This window comes from Etheostoma spectabile, chromosome 8 (assembly GCF_008692095.1).
Source record: "Etheostoma spectabile isolate EspeVRDwgs_2016 chromosome 8, UIUC_Espe_1.0, whole genome shotgun sequence".
NCBI lineage: Eukaryota > Metazoa > Chordata > Actinopteri > Perciformes > Percidae > Etheostoma > Etheostoma spectabile.
Genome location: NC_045740.1, coordinates 25367894 through 25375436, shown reverse-complemented (window position 1 = coordinate 25375436; position 7543 = coordinate 25367894).

The following is a 7543-nucleotide window of genomic DNA, read 5'->3' as shown; positions in this document are numbered from 1 at the left end:
TCCAAAATTGGTCCAAATTGGATTCCTGGTGCCGTGCCTGCGAATCACTATCTGTTCCTATGCTTCTGTCAATAGCCTCCCCGGGAGGGTAATGTTAGTTTAGCTAACAGCTAATTCGGTTAACCGATTCAGTTTAAAATAACTCAAACTAAACAATGGGAAAAGCAGACCATAGCTGACGTGACAGCTGTTTATATTTACATTTATAGCTGTTTGTATATATTCATATTTTAATGGTTATTTTCAGGTTTTATTTTTTTGGTCTGACAAAGTTATAACATGCTGTGTCAGCTAGCGGTTAGCCGAATTAGCTGTTAGCTAAACAAATTTTAGCTTCCTTTAGTCAGTGGTGTACAATGGTTTATGGAATGAGTAGTTCCTTTGTTCAATAATGAAAATACTGTATGTACACAGTCTTGTACCTTTGTCTTTTTTTTTGATTTTCTGTTTGTTTTTTTACTCAAAATAGTATGTTTTATGTTTATGAGTCACGTGGTAGCTGGTTAGCCTAAGGCATGGTCTAAAACTCTTTGTATTCAGATTTTTCCAGACGCCACTGGGAGAAATTAATGGGAAATTTACTTCCGGAACCCAAGGTCTCTCGGAGGAGGGGCGGGACTGTTGAGGTCTAGTCCAGACCAAACTTCCCGACCTCAGATGTTGTGAACGGGGTTGTGTTTGGCTGTCATCCAGGCTAGTGTGTACTAATAAGTAGTGACACTCACTCATTGTCTTTCTATCTTGGATGTAGTCCCATAGCTGCTGACTAAGACCAAGCCCTAAGTACTCCCTTTTAAATTATTTGAGAGGTGGCTGGTGTTTACTCAAACCTCTTCAGAGAGAGAATGGAATCCAGTTCACCACCTGTGTTTGGAGGGAACATCTCTCTCCTCTGTGGGTTGTGAATTTGAGATCATGATTTACCAAATAATACATGTATCTGAAAGCTTGAAAATGGTTAATTCCAATTTTGGATTTTCACTCCATGTGTTTACAGCAAGTTGCTTTTACTTTTTTTCTTTTTACATTAAGCTATGTTCACACTTGCCATCTTTTTTTGATGAGGAAAAGTTGACTAGGGCACACCCAAGATCGTCTTTTGTTAGTATAACAACAACTACTGCTAGAGTATCCTATAGAGTGCTATGTTGTACGGTGGCCCTGAGGTGCAAAACACAACGGCAAGTCAGAAAACAACGGCAAATCAAAAAACACAACCGCAAAAGAGAAAACACAACACAAAAAGAGAAAACCCAACACAAAAAGAGAAAACACAACACAAAAATAGAAAACACAACACAAAAAGAGAAAACACAACACAAAAAGAGAAAACACAACACAAAAAGAGAAAACACAACGACAAAAGAGAAAACACAACGGCAAATCAGAAAACACAACACAAAAAGAGAAAACACAACACAAAAGAGAAAACACAACGGCAAATCAGAAAAACACAACACAAAAAGAGAGAAAACACAACACAAAAGAGAAAACACAACAGACAAAGAGAAAAACACAACGGCAAATCAGAAAACACAAACAAAAAGAGAAAACACAACGCAAAAGAGAAAAAACACAAGACATTAACCAAAACGGAAAAGGTAGGTAGGTACCCTCGGGCAACAGGAATCGTCGCTGATTGGAAAAAAGAACTGGTCCGTCCTTTGAACGGAAAGACGGGGTTGTTTCATTTTCCAAATCATGAGCGCCACAAATGACGAGGTACATGCTGCTATTAAGCAATACTTTGATGCCGGACATGAATATGACGGGATAGGATATGCTGTCAACAGTACCTACTTTTCCGTTTTGGTTAATGTCGTTGTGTTTTCTCTTTTTGTGTTGTGTTTTTCTTTTTGTGTTGTGTTTTCTGATTTGCCGTTGTGTTTCTCTTTTGTCGTTGTGTTTTCTCTTTTTTGTGTTGTGTTTTTCTTTTTATGTTGTGTTTTCTGATTTGCCGTTGTGTTTTCTCTTTTGTGTTGTTCTGTTGTCGTGGGTTTTTCTCTTTTTGTGTTGTGTTTTCTGTGCCGTTTGTGTTTTCCTTTTGTTGTAGTGGTTTATATGTGTGTGTGTGTTTTCTCTTTTTGTGTTGTGTTTTCTGATTTGCCGTTGTGTTTTATCTTTTTGTGTTGTGTTTTCTCTTTTGCGGTTGTGTTTTTTGATTTGCCAATGTTTTCTGATTTGTTGTTGTGTTTTGCACCTCAGGGCCACCGTAATGTTGAGTGGAAATAAAAAGGCGCCAAGTGTAAACATTTATTAGGCCAATAAGCCTAAATTCCAGTTTTCTGCCTGTCACTTGAAATGGCCATGTTGCATCTGTTGTTAACCTGTGTTTTCTCTGGGTGTCCAGTCCATGACCTCTCCTCATGCTCTCTTTCTCTTTCTCTCTGTGCCTCTTATCTGTGAGTCATCAAATATAGGGAGTGTTTCTGCAGAAATGTGCACACCCACTAGCCAACTATATTATGCAAAGTGTCTAACCTCATCAAAAAACTGTTGCTGATTCACCACTTGCTCATCTTTTTTCATGATCCTGCCTCACTCTATACACCCTGTTTTAAAAAACATAAAATAAAATGTTCTCGTCCGTTAACCTTCTGTTTTTTTTCATAGCTTCTTCAAATGCACATTTTATTATGGAACAATAGGGGTTTGTAGAAGTTACTTTGGGTGTGTCTTTGTGAAACATGCAGTTTCTCTCCATTGTTCAGTTCAAGATCTGCTGTGCAGCATGGCCAAGACCAAATGCCGAACACAAGGAAGGCAGAAACTTGAAGAGAGTCTAGAACAAAGCACTGGTGTCTATTCCTTTTACCATCTTCTTTTGTCTCTTTTAAATTTTCCAAAATTCAATGTGTCTCATCGCCATAGTATTCAAATAATGACAGTTCAAGTAATTTTGTTCATAATAAAAAAATACAGAAGAGTAATTTCCATGTTGTTAGCTGCATGTAGAAAAACTCATTCTTTCTCCATATGAATAAATAGCTATGACGGGAGGTTCCAGCAGGATGGACACACACACACACAATTATTAGAATTAGAGAGAAAAAGGGAAAAAGCAGACAAGAAGAGGCCTAGTGACAGTCCTCAGTTTAAAGACGTTCAACATATCCGCTGCGTATGGAAAAACGAAATATTTCCCAGGTCACTTGGATCTCTGTGTTTCTAGAGAAAGGACTGGGGGTAAGGTAGCAGAGTTCTCATTTGAAGATAATTTGTTGTTCATTCAGCAGGAATGTGTTCCATTGACCATGGGGGACATCAATCTTTAAACCAGATTGGTTGACTGGTCAGATGCCTTCATGCTCCTCTGAGACAGAAAGCAGCCATGTCAACATGGAGAGTGGAAGGGTGTGTGATTGTCTTTCTTTATATATCTATCTGTGTTTATGAGTTCCTGAGGAAGAAATAAGAAAAGACAGATAAAAGAAGGAAAGATGAGCCGCAGACTGACTTCAACATGTCCCTGTGACTGTGCTGCTGGCTTATTTCTCAGCCTGAATCCCATCAGAGATCACAAGGCTTATCATGATGGATCAGTGTGCATAAATCAGCAAAACACAGGACAAAAGACAAACACGTCTTTGTATTCTACAGTCCACCCAGCTGAAGCTGAAAGGAGATTGTGAGGACATGACTTGCTACACCAAGGGTACATGGACAAACAAAACACACAGTAGCATCTTAGGTGTTGGATTTGGTTGTGTTTGGCTGTTGGCTAATTCAATATGTTGACACTATGTGAAGAAGCGAATAGGGTTTGTTTTTTTCCTCTTTGAATCTGTAGTTGTTATTGGAAATACTCAAACTCATCAATTTGTTTAAACAACTGAATACTTCTCATATTCATGCTGATATAGTAACATTAACCTGGCTTAATTTTATTTAAGTGCCCCATTAAGAATGCCAATTACAATTTTTTTCGATTGCTAAACGACAGTGGAGTCACATGTGCAAAACTCCAACTACATTCTGCACAGCACTAGTTCACGTGGACCAAACTCTAATTAGTTTTTCATTGCTTGAACACAGTTTTCAAATCTCTACACACTTATGCCATGGCTTAACCACAACCTGCACAACACGGTGGATTTACTGCGCTTTGTTCAAATGCTAACACACCACTGTCTTATGTTATGTCTCATGTTGTAATGTTAACTACACATTCAAAACAGAATAGATTTCAGTCTGGTGCCTATCAAAAACTGCTGATTATGATTTTAGCTGAAATCCTAAGCAGGTGTCTTGTTTTAGACTAGTTATTGAACATACCCTGTATGTTTTTTTTGTATACAAACACTAAATAAGAATTACAAACAATGATACACTGTACCGTTTTAGAGAAACAGGTAAAATAACAAAGATACCAACATGCCCAGGTGAGATGTCTGATGTCTGTCTCCATACACAGCCATGAAAAACAAAATGTTCTGAGTAACAGGTTGTGTTATCCCAGTGAAGATTGTTCATAGAGGTTGGCTGCACTGAGCCTGTTTTGAGACGTGTGTTAAGAGTTGTGTTGCTTGGAATGAGTTTTACAGCTGATGTGAACTGTTTAGCTCAGGTGACTGTTGGTAGTGCAGACTGTAGTTAGAGTTTTATACATGTAGCTCCAGTAAGGCCCCCTGTTGTTTAGCAATCGAAACAAACTGTAATAGTTCGTGGCGAGGAGCTGCATAAGCAGCCACTCGGCACAATGATTATTATTGCCCATACTTATTATTATTATTTCTTATTCTTAATCTTCGCCAAATTCGTCCCGTACTAGTCCCAAAGCGTTGCCAACACGCGCAACACATTACACCGACATGTGGGTATTGATTGGGAATGGTGTGCTATGTAGTTTCAACCAGATTTGCCGCGTGGTTTTACCGAAATCGGCAAAAATACGGCAAAAATCTCTCATTGACTTGAATGGGAAATGTTCGGGAAATCTCTCAACATCACTCAAAACCCCCCTCTTTGGGACCGTGCTGCATCGCCATACTTTAACGGAGAAAACGTGATTAAAGTTTAAACCGAAGACAAGACTTTGGTGTTATGTTGTTGGCTGAATGGGCGTTCAGATATCCACCATGGTTTCTCCCAAATCCCATTACGTTTCGTCCCGTTTTCAGACGGATCAGATTTTCCAATGTGTGTGTATGGGCGGAAGGCAGAGTCAGATGTGAGGAGCTGTGGTACGGATATCTGGAAGTTTCCCGAACAAATTGCTCTCTCTCCTTCAATTTAATTCTTCAGACTTCATTATTGGTCAAAATGTAGGGAATCTTGTTCCGGTCGCAGACATGTAACTATGGAAACTATCGGACTTAAATTGTTGGCTGTGATCTACCAACTGTCGACAGAAATTATGAAAAAAACATTTAGCTGGGGACGATTCAGTGATTTTTTCTCTCAAACAAATGTCTCTCTCTCCTCCAGTTTTACCTCTTTAGACATCATAGTTGGTCAAGATGTAGGGAATCTTGTGCCGATCGCAGACATGTAACTATGGAGTCTATCGGACTAAAACTTTTCGCGCTAGGCTCACCAACTGCAGATAGACAACATTGGAAAAAAAATCTGGCTCCCTCTCTGACAAAATCACCATAGCAACAGGTTCTGATACTGAGAGGACAGAGGGGGGGGCTGCAGGACGATGCTCTGAAACAAACAAATGTCTCTCTCTCCTCCAGTTTTCAGTCTTCAGACATAATTTTTGGTGAACATATCGGAAATCTTGTGCCGGTCGCAGATATCTAAGTATGGAGTCTGTCAGACTTAAAATTCTTGCGCTAGAATCATAGCAACCAATTCTGACACACACACACACACACATTCACCCACACAGACACAGACACACTCAGACACACACACCCCTATCATGACCCTGTTCCCTGGCGGCCATGTTGACCAACTGACTCCTAACTGATGTTTCCATTGTGTGTGTGTGTGTGGATGGGCCCCAATAGCAGGCAACACTGATAAAATTTCTGCGGAATTTTCTAGTTATAATTTATTATTTTATTTATAATAATGAACTCTTTATTCATACCTGGGGTTTTTCTGCTATGACGTTATAATTCCTTACATGAAAAAGATCCATTGTTGCTAATGTCAAAATCACGTTATGCTGCGTTTGGTTATGAGTCACAACTTTGGGTTTGTTTCTCACAAGAAGGAAAAATACATTTTAAGTTTGTGCTGCTAGCTAAGATGTTGCATGTTCCTTCCAAACCAATACTCATGGTGTGACAACAAATCAACATGGCTGCTGAGTCAAACAGTAAACCAATGTACATCGATGAGTCTTAAAAACATGGGATGTCTGGTTAACCTTTACAAGTGTAGAATGGGACACTACAGTGTGTTGGTATTACCAACTAATGTTACATTCAATATGCCCATCTGTTGTTGCTTGATGGGCTTGAGTTTGCCATATCAACCTATTTCTGGAGAATATTCATTGTTGAATTTTTGCAACAATAATATACATTTGCATAAAGCAATTATATTTGTCTTTCCCCATGTTGATGAGAGCATTAAAAACTTGAAAAATATCTCTTTTAAAATGCTATTAGAACAGATAAAAAAAATGTGTGATTAAATTATGATTAATTGTTGCTATAAAAATATTGATTAGTACAGCTTTAAAGTTATTGGCATACTGATGCAGAAACAGTGGTTATACCTCAACAATGTAAAGATTCAAAATCAACCATGGTTCAATTATACAGTCATAGTTAACATGAAACAGTCATAGTTTGGTTGGGTTTAGGTTACAAACGTACTTAGGTTAGGTCTATGAAAGATCATGATTTGGGTTAAAAATAAGTACGTTGTGTATGTTGTTATGTAACTTAGTAGTTACATAGGCTACATGATGTAGAACTTGGCGTAACTCCATTAGGTAATAGTGTTAGTAGTAAAATGGATAGTCATGAGAATAAAAATGTGCATTGTTAGATTATATTTCAAGAAAATGTCAGACGATGACTTTTTCTGATGTTTTGTGGCCAGTGGTTGGTTAGAATTCGCTGACGCACATGAAGAAAAATACCATAAGGCATTACTCTTGTCATTCAGACAGGGGGGATTTTGTTTTTACTTAGTTAGCATTTCCACTCAAACTCCAAGTTGCGCAACATATGCTGCATTCACCTATTACCTGTGCACATTTTACATCTATTTGCATGTTTTATAGAGTGTATTGTGCAGAGTAATAGTAAATAGTATTTTGGTCTTAAAAGCTCACACTACAACATCTATGGTATTCCCTACATGTCAGCCACTGTCTGGCTCTGAAGGAGACAACATAAGTCATGTACGCAAGTGAAAAAGCAAGCAGATTGTGTGTACGTGTGTGTGTATTTGTGTGTGTGTGTGTGTGTGTGTATGCGTCTGTGTGCGTTGTTTATGCATATGTGCACATAGACTCTCATTTCCAGGACACTTGTTGATGGCTAAACAAAGTAGTCTGACACACTGATTCTTCTCCTCATGACAAGCACTTTTAACAGCGCTCCTCCTTTGTCCTCTCCTTCTCTCTCTCTCTCTC